The sequence below is a fragment of the Caloenas nicobarica genome, chromosome 9 (genome assembly GCF_036013445.1).
Source record: "Caloenas nicobarica isolate bCalNic1 chromosome 9, bCalNic1.hap1, whole genome shotgun sequence".
Taxonomy (NCBI): Eukaryota; Metazoa; Chordata; class Aves; order Columbiformes; family Columbidae; genus Caloenas; species Caloenas nicobarica.
This window is the reverse complement of record NC_088253.1, coordinates 22,197,420-22,214,046: the sequence shown is the minus strand read 5'-3', so window position 1 is coordinate 22,214,046 and position 16,627 is coordinate 22,197,420. Positions and strand designations below refer to the sequence as shown.

General features: G+C 39.3%; 1 protein-coding gene across 1 annotated transcript in view; it reads left to right on the top strand.

Moving 5' to 3' along the window:
• The window catches only part of ZCCHC14 (zinc finger CCHC-type containing 14), a 48,321-nt gene that overhangs the window by 13,818 nt on the left and 17,876 nt on the right, over positions 1 to 16,627 (top strand). The gene's annotated exons all lie outside the window — the stretch shown is intronic.

The window sequence follows — 16,627 nt, the reverse complement described above, 5'->3', positions numbered from 1 at the left end:
TTTGGAATTGGTCTTTGGAGTTCTGTTTCCTTCTCTGCCACTGACTTGCTGCATAACCTTGCAGATAGAGCTTAATATTAATCATGTAAATGATGATCGAGAATTTCAAAGCACATCTTCACTCAGAGGAGCTGATACAGACTGGAAAGGGTTAAAGGTCCCAAGGAAATGTTCTTGGTTTGCCACCACCACACCTCCTTTTCTGTGACATACTCAGCTATAATCCTAGTAGCTGTAAGTAGCAATAATTTTTACAGCAGAATAGTGCTGTAAGGAGCTATTTCTCCAGCTGTAAAAGCCATCACGGTAGAAGAAAATGCAACACTAAGCAGAAGCATGGCTGGGTTTGGGGCTTTCATCTGATTAAAAATAGGGCAGGGTTCAACACTCTGTTCATTTCTACTGCGACTGCTGTTCCAGTACCATACATGCCAAGATTAGGCATGGTACACTGTGAAAATTAATTAGGTTTTCCTCTGATCTGTTTTTCTCTTATAGAATACCTGCTTAGTTTTCAGGGAATGTAGCTGTTTAATTTATAGGTTGCCTTAGTGATAGTTGGTAGAAGGGGTTGTGGAACAAATAGTTTTCTTACTAACTGATATTCTGCTTTCTGGTTCACCAGCAGCAAAGATTGTGTTGAGCTCTCCACGGTATATGATGACCTATCTGGTAGGGAGTTCTGCCTCTTAAGCTTGGAGTAAAATTATTTACCAGCCTGGAGACCACCACCGCTCTTGTACAGATTTCTAATTCTCGTAGCAAACAGATGCATCTCTTAATTTAGCAGGACCTGCTAATTTTTTTAACCCAGAGCACATGAAATTCAGTCATGACAGTATGGGATGGACAGGTTGCTCGACCAGTTGTGTAATTCTGGTGTTGATATTTTCTAGTGAGTCTTGTTTCAGACAGCTTGAGAGGACAGGATTTCTTTTCGCTTGCGGTCAGAAATAGTGAGCTGCCTAAATTCATCACTCCTCTCTTGGCAAAATACTGGAGCTGGAAGTGTCTCAGTTAAAAAGGCTGTAGCTGAAACAGAAGAAAAATGAGAAAGCTTGTGAAAGGTGCAGTTGAATTAGGGATAGGTTGTATTGTGAATCGTTTTAATTCTGATTTGTAGAAATGTCAGTACCATAACACATTCTGTGTGTAGTTAAACAGTGAGTGGGTTTGTAGTAGGCTTCAACCTGAAAGCTGTCGGTGGCTGTATTTTCCCTAATCCACGCTTTGAAACTAGCTTAAAATATTTCAAGTTTCTACATGGATGAGGACAAGAAGAGTGCAGTATATTGCTGAATACTCTTTAACAAACTGTGTTGTAAGTCTGGGTGCACTTGTTTGCATTTGTGATTAGCTGGAAACATTCATACATGCTTCACGTAGAGACTTGTCAAATACGTAACTCCTGAATAATTTCACCATCATATCTGCGTCGAATATTGCTGCCTTGGGAAACAAATTTATAAAATGCATGTCAGTCTGAGAAATCTGTGAACCTTCCCTTTTATCTCCGAGGCCCAGCTGACTGTGTGAACACTGACAGATATTGGGGTTCTGGATCCATGCTGTAATGCCTGAGCTGTTGGGAGTAGTGACCAGCTGGGGACAATCATATGGTTATTTAGCAAAATTCAGTGATTTTTTTTTTGTATGCTGGTCCTTCAGTCTTAGCTAAAGCCTCGTCTCCCTTTTGTATGCATCAGTGGTAAAGCAGGTTAAACCAGATGGACGCTGCTGCAAAGTGAAGAGTTGTGGCTCTAGGAAGATCCTGTACCTGTTGACATAAGTGTGTCAGGTATCTGTGCTTTCTTGGACTTTTCTTTTGTAAAATAAAAATTCAAAGATTTGGCCCAAAGATTTTTTTTTAGAAAAAAAATAGATGGGTATTGTTGCAAGGATATGAACCCCTTCTGAGGTCTATCTAATATCTGTAACGTGCAGTATAAATTGTGCTTTTTACTCATATTTTTTGATTGATTTAGGATTGTTCAAACCTGTTTTCAGAGATGTGGAAATTGTGTTAACTGGAGGTAACTTTGGGAAGCGGAGACTTTCCATATTCTCAAGGACTGCGTGGTGGTGTCGTGCCCGTAAGCTGCAGACAGGCTTATTTCCAGGCTTTAAGGTATTGACAGATCTCGCTGGTCAAGGAGAATAGGGGCAAATACTGATAGATTCTTGTGTCACGTGTAATTGCAATTCCAAAAGAGATGTGTTGCTGGATCTTTCTGTCCTTTTCCGCTGTTTCTACAATGTAGTGAGGTTTTAAGTACGGTTTTAACACTGATATGAACAAAACAAATTCAAATGAATGTTGGGGTATTTTTGCATGCTGGGTGAGCTGAGAGCCACACTCTCCTCCTTGTGTTGCCTGCGGCTTTTTTTCTGCAATACAACAAGAATTGAACCAGTGCAAATAGAGCTGCAGGAGGTGTTCGTGTCAGAAATGTTGATTCCAGTTTTCCAAAATGAGATTTCATGCTTGGCTGGTAGGCACGTACTTTAGAACAGCACAGTTCTCTAGTGATGGCCCCTTCTATAAGGAGGTTTGTGTTTCCCAGCACGATGCCAACAAAGTCAGCAAACTTACTTGGCGGGATTCTGATAAAGGCACCAAAGTTGGTTGTCTTCAATTTAGGATTTCACCCTAAATTTTCTGGGGAGCCACCTCAAAACCTTCTCCCAGTAGCAAGTAACCCAGGTGGTTAAAGAAAACTGGTTAAAAATAGTATATTCACTAGCAACTCTTGTTTTGCAGGCAATCCTGTGCTCGTAGCTAAGAGAAATTCAGTCATCATGCCAAAGTCCAGAAGGAGCTATTTGACCTATGGCAAGTCCCATTCACAGAGCTAATTTGTAACAAGCCTATGGATGTAGAGTTGTTTTGACCTTGTGTAGCAATTCCCAAAAGACAATAGTTACGGTTATCAAAGCTGAATGAAAAATTCAGGTTATTTTGCATTTTTTAAAGTGATAGGAATTTCCCGTACACCAGAGATGTTATTAATTACTCCGACTGTAAGGTTCCAAGCAGAATGATTTGGCCATTAGGTGGATAACACTGAAGGCAAGTACTGCTCTGTGCATGTGACATATTTTAGCAAAGTATTAAACATGGTCAGTGACCACAGCATATTTTCCAAAAGCACAGCGGAATAAAGTACATTAGACCAGATGTTGAAATGCAGAACAAAAGAATCTTTATAATAAAGGCAATGCAAGTTGCAAAACATTGCAGGGTGAAGACCGTGCAGTCTTCATACTGTAGTTTCTCATAATACTGAGTAAAATTTTGATTTGTCACAGCCTCTGCTTTAAATTTTCTGCAGCGGAAGTTGTATGTTGGTATTTAGAAGATGTTCATTACTGCTCTTGCCGCTATTTGTCTCCACAAAGCGTCTGGAAGATGGTTTCCTCGACCGAACAAGTCTCATTTTCTGAGAAGTGACAAAAATCCCCCTATTCTTGTGTTTCCTGTATATTTATCTTGCCTTTCCGCTGTTGCCACACAAAACCTCAGAATTGTCTCCGAGCCAGTCTGATTTCAAATGAAGCAACTGTTGAAATTTGATCCTTATATAGTGAAGCTGAATCACAATTCTTGTAACACATGTGTCTAATGATAGACACAAACTGCTTTTTGTAGACGGAGAGGAGGAAAGCTTTTAGATGGCAAATGGGTGCAGTAGGCTTTATTCTACAATCTGTACTCCGCTTAGTACTCCTGCTGAGCACAGTCCAACTTCTTGCTTAACTGAAGGGATGGTATTAGTCCACATACAGAGTCCTGCAAAGCCTTATAGTGTCTCAGACTAGAATAAATACATAGAATAGCACAGGACTCACTGGACAACAGCAACCTGTGGACACAAAGAAGAACAAACTTTGGAGAAAATGCATCTCAGTAATGTATTGATTTAATTTTGGATTCATATTAGTATGTAAATTATATCCTTGTTTGCAGTAATCCTGTAATCCTGTTGGCCTCAGGTAGGATACAGTCGCGGGTGGGTTAAGCTGATTGCTTTAGGCAGTGAGCTTTGGTATCTAAATTGTTTCATTACAATAATCAGCAGAAGTGTGTGGTGTAAGCTATCCAGAACTTCTAACCACTATTTTTGCTACTCAATTTATTTTCCTTGGCAAAATGTATTTGTATGGTCTTGCACTTTTTTTTGGTCTCCCTTGACTCATCCTTTTTGCAGAAGAAACCAGACTGCAGGATCTCTCTTAGTTAGTGGCAATCAACAGTTCTTTTCCTCCTGAAATGTTTGACACCAGTTGTTCAGCCTATCGAAGGCGGGGAGAAAATACAGAGAGGGAGAAAAAAAGCTCTGAAATCCCTTTGGTTCAGTGTCCGGACTTCATAGTGCCTGGTTCTGCATCAGTTGTGTAGCTGGATTATTCTATTTTTAGGTAAATACATCATCTCCAACAATATCGGGTCAACTACTGTTAGGGTAGGGCTTAAAGAAATATTTAGGCTATGATGATACTTCAGGAAAAAATCTCCCTCTACCAACTGTATATAATTTTTCAGCTGTTTGTATATGACTTGGTTCAGTTTATCTCTGAAGTGGAACTCTGCTTTTAAAGCTCAGCAATGTAGGTTGGTAGGTTACACCCAAGGCATCGCATTCCCGACTCACTGTCTCTAACCTACTCGTTGTTTTATGAGTACCGGGTATTTAGAGTTAATTCTAGCAATCAAATCCAAGGATTAGTGCACTTAAAAGTTTGGATGTTGCATATTTTCCCCTGTGCTGGAAGATTATTGTATATTAAGACATTCTTGAAGCCTGTATGTTGCATAAATCGTGCAGCTCTGTCTTCTGGAGTTAAAGTTCAATTAAGGTTGGAGGCTTAATTTTGCAGTAAAGACAATACTCATGAGTGTTTAATAGTTTTAAAAAAATTGAAGACATTGCATTTCATCCCAGGTTGTTCCTGATTGTGCAGTTGGACTCTGTTTCTGTAGGCAGGCCTGGAATCCCCATTTCTGCATCCAAAGCCAGAGGCCAGGCTGAGTAACACCCCAGGGCTGCGACAGAGCTGGGGGTTGAGTTCCACACTCCTGCACTTGGACTCTGGGAAGTTAGTCGTTAACTGTTTATAAGTTAACTTTTGTACTCTCCAGAGGCCGGACTCAGTATTTCTTTGTCATCCTCGTTACCTCCCATATCACATAACAAGAATTGGAAAGCAGGCTTCCGAGCTGCCTACTCGTGAAATCATTGTCATAACCTCTTTGTGCAAATACTTCAAGGTGTTTCTTACTGAAACTTGTAATTCATGGCCTTGATTCCTTCACTAGGGCAGCTTTACATGAAGACCCTGTCCCTTGGCCCAGAGCTGCAGGGAGTTGGCTTCGGTGGAAAGTCACACTGTGTATGTTCACCAGTGACTCTTATTTGAGTTCATATGATGGAAAACAATTTCCTGTAAGCAGTTTTAATTGTGTATATACTGTATGCCTTATTCACCTAAAATAATATTTACATCAAGCATATACCTAAGGGCATTATCTTGAAGCTGCAGAGTATAATAATTCCTTTTCTTTAGTTTTGTTTGGGCTTCTTGTGTGTTTTTCCTCAATAAAGGTGATGGAATCGCACTGCTTGAGCAGTTCTGTCAGTCCCTATCTTATTAACTGCTGAGCCTGTTGATTAAAATTAATTCAAATTTGACAGAGGCATTTGGAGGTTTTATTTACTGTAGTGTTTGGATAGAAGAGACTCATTCATGGTTCCCTCAAGAGGTGAGGTAAGAACAGTTCAGCCGTTATCCTGTTCTGTCTGCCCAGCCGCTCGTTGTTTTCGGTGTTTTGTGTGTATTTTTAGGCAATATGGGGAAAATTTGAAAAAATTTAAGGTAGACATGGTAGGTGTGGACAGTAGTATTGTTGTAGGTCTGGTGTAGGGGATATGGGGCTGGAGTCTCTGCAGAAAAGAGGAGACATGCAGCACAGGTCTGTGGGAAATAAGGCTTCATTTTGCTCCTTAACCTTGCTTTTATTCTTATGTTATATAAAGACTTGTTCTGAATTTGTGTACTGGGCAATATAACATTAGAAAAAGACCAGCTTTCTGCTAAAGTAACATTTCACAGTGAAACACTTCATTTGGAGGATACTGAAGCCCATTCAATTGGGTTTTAGTGGGAATTGGATGATGCTTGGTTCTAATTCATTATAAACAGAAGTAACTCTGAAAAATAAAAATTCTAAGAATAATATGCTGTTAAATTCAGCCATGCCAGGGAGTTTACCTCACTGTAACACATTCCTTGGGCAGATTCTTCATCTTGGATAGTGACAATATGGTTGTCAATATCTAATGTGAGGCAATAAACTCAAATTTAATATTATTTTCCTTTTCCCGGGGCTCTTCAGAAGCACAGGAGGCAACACTTAGGCATGTACATTCCTAGAAAGATTCTCTTGTATTGCCAGTTCATGTCTATGAAGTCCTGGAAGCGCCTGCAGTGGCACATTAGTTGTTAATGCAGAGGATATTAATAGTCATTACACAGCTATGAGAGCAATAGTGTGACGTTCTACCAGTAATGGAAACAACATAAACAGCTTGAGCTTTTAATTAAAATTGCATTAAATGGGCAAACCCCAGTTTTTCTCGATTCTTTAGGTAATTGCTTAATACAGAGCATCTTCTGAAAAAAATGTAGCGGTCTCAGAATAGAAAGAGTTGAGAGAACTTTACCAGGTGTACGTCTTGGTGGAACTAGTGCTTAAACTTGGGTTTATACTGAAAATCCTTTATAAAGACGGGGGGACTAGGGGAGAGGAAGTGAGAAATTTTAAAACTTATTGAAGGATAGAAAACGTGTCATGTGGGACTTCAGAAAAAATGAAGGTGAACATGAACTACTGATTCTAATCTGGCAATTCCTGCTGCAGCCCGATGGCAAATAGCTCGTTAGGAGTGGACATTTGCATGTCTGCTGCTTGAAGATCGAGTAAGGGATATGTGAAATGGTCAGAAATGCTCAGCTGTTCACTGCATCTCTTTAGAATTTAACACCTTTAACATCTGAAACAAAATTTCCCCTAAACTAAATTAGACAAAAAAAAATCACTTTAAAGTAGTAAATAGGAATGATTCACACGTATTCCTAGAAAACCATAATGTCCTTGCCGATTTCTTTTAGATACTGTCACAAGTTTACTGATGACTAAATGGCAGTTTTCTAGTGTAAGGTGTGCTTAAGAAGCTTTTAGAGCCGGTTAGTTGTTAGTTTGGAGATGTTCTTTCCTTCCCTTATGAGTCCATTGTTAAATCCCTCATTTTCCAAAGAACGCTTTTCATTTTTTTGTTTCCATTTAGGTTAATTGTTTTCTCCTAAAGGTGGTTTCCTTCTCCTTTTTTATCAGTAGGAAGCTGGAGTTTTTACAGGTATTTGCATATAGAAATGTTGTCATCCCTCACAGATTCTTGGGTCCAGATCTGAAACTTCATGAGAACTTAAATCTGAAAAGGTTTCTTGCTTGACTTTTGATGTCAGCCTTAGGATTTCCCTGCAGACACGGGAGGCTGGCAGGTTTTGAAAGAATCAGACCACAGTAGGGAAAAGATACCAGACATTGGGGGACTTGAGATAACATTAGAGAACTTGGTGATATTGGGAATTGGAAAATAAATGGATTTCATGTAGGGCAGTAAGTCACAGGAGTTGTGTTATTTGTACGACAGAGCACTGATGTGACACATTGCTCTGGGTTGAAGATGAGGTGGGTGGAGAGGAAGGATGAGAACATTGCACAGAAACAGTTGTTTACTTTGCCACCAATTTTCTTTGCTTCTCTTACTACTATAGCAAATATTTCTTTACTCTGCTTCCCTTCTTTCTAATCTGGAAGTGGCCTTATTTAGTAAACGACAACACTTTATTTCCATGGAAGCGATGATGACTTCTCACATTCAGTATCTGGCACAAGGGAACAGATGGACTGTAAAGAAGAAATAACAAATGTAATAATACTTATGCTGGTGAGAGACCTTTTGCAAATGGGAACTCGTGAGCCCAACTGCAGGACATGTGGAGTTAGAGGGGAGAAAATTGGTTGTATTTTTAAAACGGTGTCAGAAGACAGTAAGTGATTTTTTTTTTTTTTTTTTTGGACTGCAGATTCCAACTCAGAAGGAGTTGGTGCCTCATGTCCTTTGAGATTTACTGTGCAAGAACTACTAATACTTGTGTTATAGTGAAGGCTTTACTAGTGATTTACTGTAGAGTCTTGTTTATGTATCTGTAAAGTTCAGGTAGTTCTTGCTTCACATCAGGGCTGACTCAATATTTGTTTGGCTCTCTGAGGAACAACTCCGCTTTCTGTCAAAATGTTGGGGATTTTTCTATTATAGTTGGTGGTCAGAAAGGCTCTTTGGACACCCTTTGTAGACAGAAGTTCCTCCCCTTTGTTTTGCTTAGTTAAATGTTCCTTTCTTAAGTTAAATGTGCCTTCACTGACTTATCTCCTATTGCTAATAACCAGATGAGAAAATAGTGCTATTAATATTGGGTTCATTATCGATAGAATCAAAGTGAAGAAAAAATAAAGCTGAGAACAATCAAAGCAGTGAAGTTCTTGTATGCATTCTATTTTATTGGAGCTGTTTAAGGAAAGTTGGATTCTTCTATTTAATGCAGGCTTAATGCAGCTTTTATAAACTGCATCTGTTGAGAAATGCCAGAGCAGAGCCAGATATTGAGACCTGGATTAAGAGATTTGACAGCTGTATGAGCAGTGAAAGCACATAGAGTTGTTCATGGGTTGATGCTAGGAAGCAAATTGGAATAACATCTCATTTTGGGATTGCAGATAGTGGAAACTGGGAGAACTTTAAGGGGTCATACTGTCCCAAACCTGCATATAGCAGGATATCTTGTACATTCCTTACACATTCGATGCTAATGCAGTCAGATGCATTTCTGGAATAGAGGGACTGTGGCTCTGAGCCATGTGGTGTATCTGTTCCTGTGCCTCATGCAAGGAGGGGAAGAGATAAATGCTCAGTGTTGGAATCCCTGAGGTGCTTTGTCACATTTCATTTCTAATTTCACTTTCTCTGGCTCTTTTATGCTGGAATGTCACAGGCTGTAGTTATGCAAAACAATGGTTTTGATTAAAGTCAATTTTCTTTCTCAGGTGCAAGGAAACGCTAAGCTAAAAGGTTAATGTTTCATTTGCTTTCTGACTTGTTCTTTTATCTCCCTGGGAAAAAAATAAAAAAGCAGCAGACTTGCTGCATTACTGCACGGCCTGGACTGGATGCATTTCATCAGCGTATGGTGGGGTTGCTAATTTTAACAGGAACTCAGAGGGGTAGCCCTGCTAAAATTACATCACTAATACACACAGCTGAAAGGAAACGGCATAAAACACAACAGAAGATTATCTCTATTGTGTCTTCTATGGCTGAATTATCCAACATGTATCATTCAAGCAGAGATACAATTGGACCCACCATATTTGCAAAGCTTCAGGCTGTTTTCTTGTAAACAGTCCTGTGGGAGAGCATAATAAATGAATTTTGTCTGCAAAACCAGTAGATATGAAAGGGCTATTAGTGGCTGGAGGAGCTCAAAGTTTGTGTTGCTTCCTGTGCTTGTTATTAAATAGTTCAGGGATTTGCTAGATATCCCACTATTGCAAAAAAATGGTGAGGAACCAGAGCTGAAACTGAAGCGTGTTTTGTTTCATTCTGCTCTGGATGCTGTCAAATCTAGTGGGAAGTGTGGAGAGTCAAAGCTTTGAGATGTTGAGGTTTTCAGTGGATGGGTTTTTGTTTTGTTTGTTCTTTTTCCCTCAGTTCCTGGGCATTCTCACTGCCTTGGCAAATACTAATAAAAGCTCCTTTGGTCTTCCATTCCCTTGTGTATTTGCTACAAAGATGTGTTGCAGAAACAGTTGTCTAATAGTTGTACAGTACCTCAAAATAAGCTCAAATGCCGAATTAGAACTTTTTTCTGTCTCTCTGAGTTACTGGTCAAATCTCGTCTGGGATCCAGAATGAAGGAACAATGATTTATACAAAAGCATAGAAGGGAACAAGAATATAAAAGCCTGAGACCAGAGACCTGAAAATGTACGAGGACATAATTTCCAACAAAGGGAGAACCTCACAGAAGTGGTTTTGCTGAGGGACGTTTGTTTCTCCCTGAACTAAGCACTTGAATGCATTTGTGGCTCTTGGCAAGACTGTGTGTACTCAAGGTTTTGCCTATTCTAGATGAGTTCTTTAGTCCGGTGTTTTTACGTAGTATGCTAACAGAACATTTTTTCACTGTTAACAAGGTTTTCATGCTATAATTCTTTAGGGGGAAAAAAAAAAGAAAATGACTTTGTCCTTGCTGCTTGTTATTGCAGCCTTAGTCATGAGTTTCAAGATGCTGATACTGTTCCCAAAAATGCAGAAAACAGCACGTGCTTATTTACATGAGCATTAAACTGTGCTGGAGTAGCTCTCTTAAGCAAGACTAGCTGCTTATATTCATGTGCCTTGGAGTTGAAAATGCACATTTCTGCTGTATTTTTGCTTCAGAGCTGAAAACCCTTAACTCCTTTAGGTAGGCGAAGGAATCCTCTGGCCAAGGTTGGAGCAGCCGCCATCTGATCCCAGCACCCCGCGTTTGATGGCCAGATCACCCTGCAAGCCAAGGCACGCCAGCCCAGCAGCTGCTGCCGATATACGGTGCCAATATATGGTTACAGGCGGCAGCACGCAATCAGGATTCCGCTGTGCTGTGGCGGGGTAGGGAAAGAAAAAAAACCCACCAAAAAACCCCAATCAACCAACCAAAAAACCCAACAAAACACAGGAAAATAACCCAAACATATTTATATAATTTGTATAAAGATACATGTAATGTTCAGGTCCCAACTTGGTGACTTTTGAAGCTTAGTGTTGCTGGGCAAATCCTCATTGGATGCAATTGTGATTGATTGCAACTAATTGTTTTTATGCAGTGGGGACTTGGTCTTGTTACTAAAGAGTAACAGCAGATTATGATAATCTAGGTGGGACCCAGACGAGATAAATTATTAAAATCCTGTGTGATGAAGGAAAACTAATGGGTAGTAGGCAACCTTAACTCAGTTGCCATTTTCCTCATCCTGGCTCCAAGAAAAGGTGGTTTGTTGTTAGTTCAAACTGGTGTGAGACTCAATTTGTCCATCTGTATTTAGGATGTTGCTCAAAACTTCAAATGCTGGCCCCAATTCCTGGCCATGCTGACCACCTGTATGTCTCATCTTTTCCCCAGCTGGTTTCATTTTGGGGTGCATTGGCGAGGTTTGGATTCTCTTTTTGAAGCTCCAGGTACATGTCGGTTCCATGTAGACATAAGAACTTCAGAGGCTTTAGCTGAACTGGGTTTGTTTCCTCTGGTGATGTTTGGGGTTTAGCAAAGCCTGGGTTTTCCAAGGTTTGGTGTGGTTTAACACAAAAGCTGAGACTAGGGAAAGAGCCTACGCTACCGACAGTGTTTTCCATGGAAAACTGAATTTGCATTTTTAGTTTTTAGGTGGATATAGCGTTGAGATTAGAACTCATCACCTGGTTTGTCTTGGGTTTGGAGAGGTTCAGTGAATTACATGCCAGAGAAAATCCTTTCTAGGGAAAGTTAAGATGTCTCTAGGCTGAGCTGACCTTCTCTTGAAAATAAGAAACAAAGCCAAGACTTGGTTTAAAAGTGATCTAAGGAACAGGAAATATATGACTTGGTCAGATAAAACTAGATTAAATATACAACTGCATGTTACTCACCTGGTAAGTAGAAGTGTTTATATACAGAGCTGAGCATCTCTTGATTGCAGAGATTTTTTTACTAGCACGGACTGTGTAATTAGATATATTTTAATTGCCTATACAAGAGCGTATGTTAGCAGTTACTGAACCTGCCTTCAAGCTGAGTGGTTGGGCTTATGGTCACTTTTGCGGGATACTTTTCAAAATGAGCTGCACGTTCCTCTGCTCTCGTTAAACCAGAGAAGGAAGATGAGTCATTGGGCTGGATTTCTGAGCAGATTCAGTCCACAGCTGCATCCATGACTTACATGTGCTGTTCTCCTTTGTATGAAAGTAGTTAATTAGATGTAGTTCCATGTAGAATTAACCAGCTTGGGGGATTAGGCAGTAAATATATTTCACAAATTAAATTCTCAAGTCCTTCAAAAAAAAAAAAAAAAAAAAACAAGCAGCCCCCCAGCAACAAAATCTGAGCATATGCTTAATCCCAACCCCTGTGACTAGTCTCTGAGATGGTCGTAGGATACCTTTGAGCCTTCCGTTTCCAAAGTGTTTACCTAAAATCATGCTGGAAAATGCCAAAGTGTTTCCATGGTATTAAAAAAAGTTGTTAGGGATTCTTTTTTGGATGTGTTCTGCCTGATGTTATAAAGAGAGAGATCTTTGCTTGATTACAGCTTCTTGAATTAAGGAATATGTTGCACTTGTTGCTCAGTTGTCCCTAATGTCAAACTCTTGCAGCCTTTCTTGGCTCTCTACCCAGAGCATTATTCTATATATTTCAGCAGTATATCCTTGGTGAGTACATGTTTCAAGGCTCAGCACCTGTTTAGTGCCACGTGTTGGTGCTCAGATTTCGTACGGCATTAGACCTGCAACACAAATACATCCAATACAGCAGCCCCTTCTGGATAATATATTCTGTAAAAGCTCTTTTTCTGGCATGAGAAAAGAAAAAAAGGCAGCTTGTAAGGCAGTTGAATATTCAGTGGCAATGGCAGGGGCAGTTCAGCAGTGGTCATGCAAAACTTATTATTCCCAGCCTGAAGTACTTGGTAAGAAAAAAACCCCCTTCAAATCAGTGTTTGAAGCTGTGTCTTGATTTTGAAAGCAGCTGGCTGATTCTTTTGGGTTTTACATCTTCCTGTCCAGATGGGATTATTCTCCAGCCAGTTTGTTTTATTTCAGCTTTTGCGTCCAATAAAGTTGCAAACCCGTTCTTTAGGTTGGTTGGCTCTTGCGGTTGGCTCAAGTGCTGACAGTGTCATTCAGTATTGCTCATAACAATGTATGAATTCAATTAACGTCTTAAAAGTTAAGATATACAGACATTTTTTTTCAGTGTCTGTCTTTTTTTTTTTAAGAGAAACATGAAAGGTCACTTAGTTGGCAAGTGAAATCAGCCAAACTGAGGAAATAGCAGGAACATGAAAACTACTAGTTTGGGGGCGAGCAATACAGTCCCAGCATATCATTGCTTCCTATACTCTGCCAAAAGTCAGCTGATGGCCCTGATTTTTAAAAAAGCTGTGTAATTATTTCCTGTGGAATATTGCAGCTCATACTCTTCAGTCTGGCATTTAATTTAAAGCGATATTAACTTGTCACTTGAAGGCATGTTCTAAGTTGTGTTGTTCTTGATCTTAAATATTCTCTAAATTGGAAGAACCCTGATTTCTTACAAAGAAAAATGACAGTTCAAAGAGCGTTTCTCTTGCTAGCAGAAATTTTTTCATTTTGTCCAGGAAGCTGTACTTTCCAGGGTCTTGCTGTGTTTTGTAGAGGCAGCAGCCAGCCCAAAGACTTTCTTGTGAACTAGTACAACGGTTCTCTTTGGTTCGGAGTTTTTTTCTGAGCTGTCGTTTCCTTTTTTCAGCAGACACTGTGGAAAAGCTGCTGTGTCTGCTCTTCTGCTTTTAGTCTTGAGAGATACCAGCAGAAAACTGGCCCGTGGACCCTGTTATGAGGCTGAATTGTGTCCTAACAAGTCTGACATATCTTAAACTTGAGTTATGGTTTGTTTTTATTTTTTTTCCCTGAATTTGTGTTAGCCGGGCAGAATTAATACTTGGTTTAAAGAATTTGGTAAACAGCAAATGACTGTTCCATTTGGACTTTGATTTCCTGGGTGGATCCGGCTTCATGGAGCATTTTGATACCTGATGTGGGAAGAATGAGCAAAGATCTTACGGCGCTTTTGTACCAACCACGATTTTTCTGCCCTCTTCTGGAAGGGGGAGGTAAAACCTCTGTATCATCTGGTTAAATTTAAATATTTCTTAGCAATTTAAATATTTCTTAGCAAGCAGCAGCTTTAGATTTGCATAAAGGTTTTGGGATCACTTAAATATGCCAGTTACACATCTTCACACAATGTTTTTCTTAATTCATGACTACTGTATTACGTGAAAACAAGTGAATATCTTAATAAATTACCTCGCTGTGTCTAGAGAGTTCTGAGAACAAGATCTTATGTCTCTTCGCTGCTACTATAATAATGAAAGGTTGTTCTTACATGACGTATCTACGTAGTGAACTGCAGAGAGAATTGCTTCATCTTGTGCCATATTTGACTTCTTTTCTAGAAAAGTAGTAAAATAAGTGTTTCTTTTAGAAAATTATTTTCTTTCCTTACCTGTTGTTCTTCTCTTTTAAGAAAATACTCTAAATAGTTCTTGATGCTCTTGAGTGGAAGTGATTTTTCCATCTGGTGTAGCTCAAGAATATATTCTGTGACCTGCCCCTTCATGTTCTTTCCCTCCCCAGTAGCAGTTTCTGTGAGTACAAACATCACACACCAGCGAGCATCTCTTGTTATTCCATTATTGGCATATATTCCATTATTCCATCATTATTTGGACCCTGGCCCATCGATATTTTGATGCAGATGGGATATCTCTTCCCCAAAAGAAATGGTCAGAGAGTTGATGTGACATGAACAACCCAAGGTGTGCTTTTGTTGAATAGAGCAGAGTTCACGTTGAACAGTTTGTGTCATCCCCGTAGTATTTAGTGATTCAGGGACTCTTAGGTCCAACTTTGAGAGTTCATCTAATTTTTTATTTTTTCAATATTCCAGTGGAATATTCCTCTGAAGAAGCCTCAGACAGATCAACAGGGCCACCTCTTTTTTGGCTTTAACCACAAAACTATTACAAGCTAAATATTGTACTTCTCTGATCTGTTGAAAGGTATTGTACTAAATAAATGAGATTGACCCCATTTGAGGTCCTGGGACGCATCATTAACACGAAGCTCTCGGCAACCTGATAGATGCTGATCAATACCGGAGTTATTTAGATCTCAGTTCTCACTAATCTGCTTGTTTTACAGTCTCTGGCCAACCATTTCTGCATGTGCTTTGAAAAACTAATATTTGATTCCGTAAGTTTTCCTCAGGTCTCCAGTATTCCAATGAATGAATAACTTAAGTTTTCAGAAGTAGGAGGCAAGGGAAATAAAATAAACGTAGTTGAGAAAACTTCCTCTCGTATGTTTGTGGCAGAATATCGATGTATTTGATGATAAGAAGAGTATATCTTGGGTTTTTTTCATTCTTCATCATAGTCTTGATAAAAAGCTTTAAAAAGATGAGAAATGGGAAAGCAGGAGCTTTGTGAAAAACAGGCAAAACCCCCTCGTAAGCTGAGACTTAGAACCAGTTTCTCATCTTCAGTTGATCTCAGATCAGTTGACCTTTTTGTTTGAAAAAACAAACTCAAGAACAACCAAACTTTGTAATTCCATGTGCTTTGTTGCCATAAATGTGCTTTAAAAAAAGCAAATAAATTGTTTCTTGTATATTTTTCCCTTGCTTTTTGCCAGTATGTATGGGAATGTAAATACTGGTGGGTTTGGGGGTTGAGTGGGGAGACTCTGTGGGTTTTTTGTTTCCAGTCACTTGGGATTTCCTTCTGGTGTCTAATGGGCAATGGTAATTGAGAAATGCTGCTTTTGATGTATTTCTGTTAGAAAAACAAGAGGTGGCATGTGAAAGCCTTGGTGTTGCATTTTTTGGTTACCGCTTCTGTGTAAACAAGGATGTGGAAAGTATTTTTAGTTCCTTTTTGTTGGGGAGACCTTTTCAGCAGAAATTCAGTTGCTGGATTCGTGTTTGAGCGCTTATTTCCACATAGGCACAACTTCAGGAATGAAAATTAATAAATCTTTAAATCCATTGATTATGGTTATGTACTTGGCTTCCTGTATAACACAAACTAAAGAATTATACTTATTATTCTTTCATGCTTAAACAATTGTAGCATTTCAGCACATTTTTGTCAATCACAGGCTCAATGCAATCTCATGACTCAAATTTTAGCACCTGAATGCTAGAGAACAGTATTTCCATGCTACGTGCCACACAAATGGGACCTGCATGCATTGATTGAATAAAAATGAAAACCCTAGGCTTTTTTAGACAGAGGTTATTTTTCACAATATTGGGAGAAAATTACCGGAGCACTTTGTATAACATCAAATTATCCAGTTAATTGCCCAGCATATTGCTGCTGCACAATGAACTATAGTTCATGCTCTAGAACAATCTTACAAGGTTTGGTTTGTGATCAGTGCAGAAATATCTGCCTAATGGTTCATTTTGCTAATTGCAATCATTTTCCAGAGGATAAATTCACTGCAGTGGGTTCTATTAACTGGATGATTTCAGCCCAGAACTTTAGCATGAAAAGGTCATGGAACTGTCAGCACAACAAAACCCATCAGGTGATGGAAAGTTTGTTACTAACCCACATAGTAGAACTAGAAATAGCTTCACGTTATATTGACAGGTAATCTTATTTTGCTTGAATTACTGTAGAGGAACAATGAATAGATAGGAGAGATGGTATTTAAATACT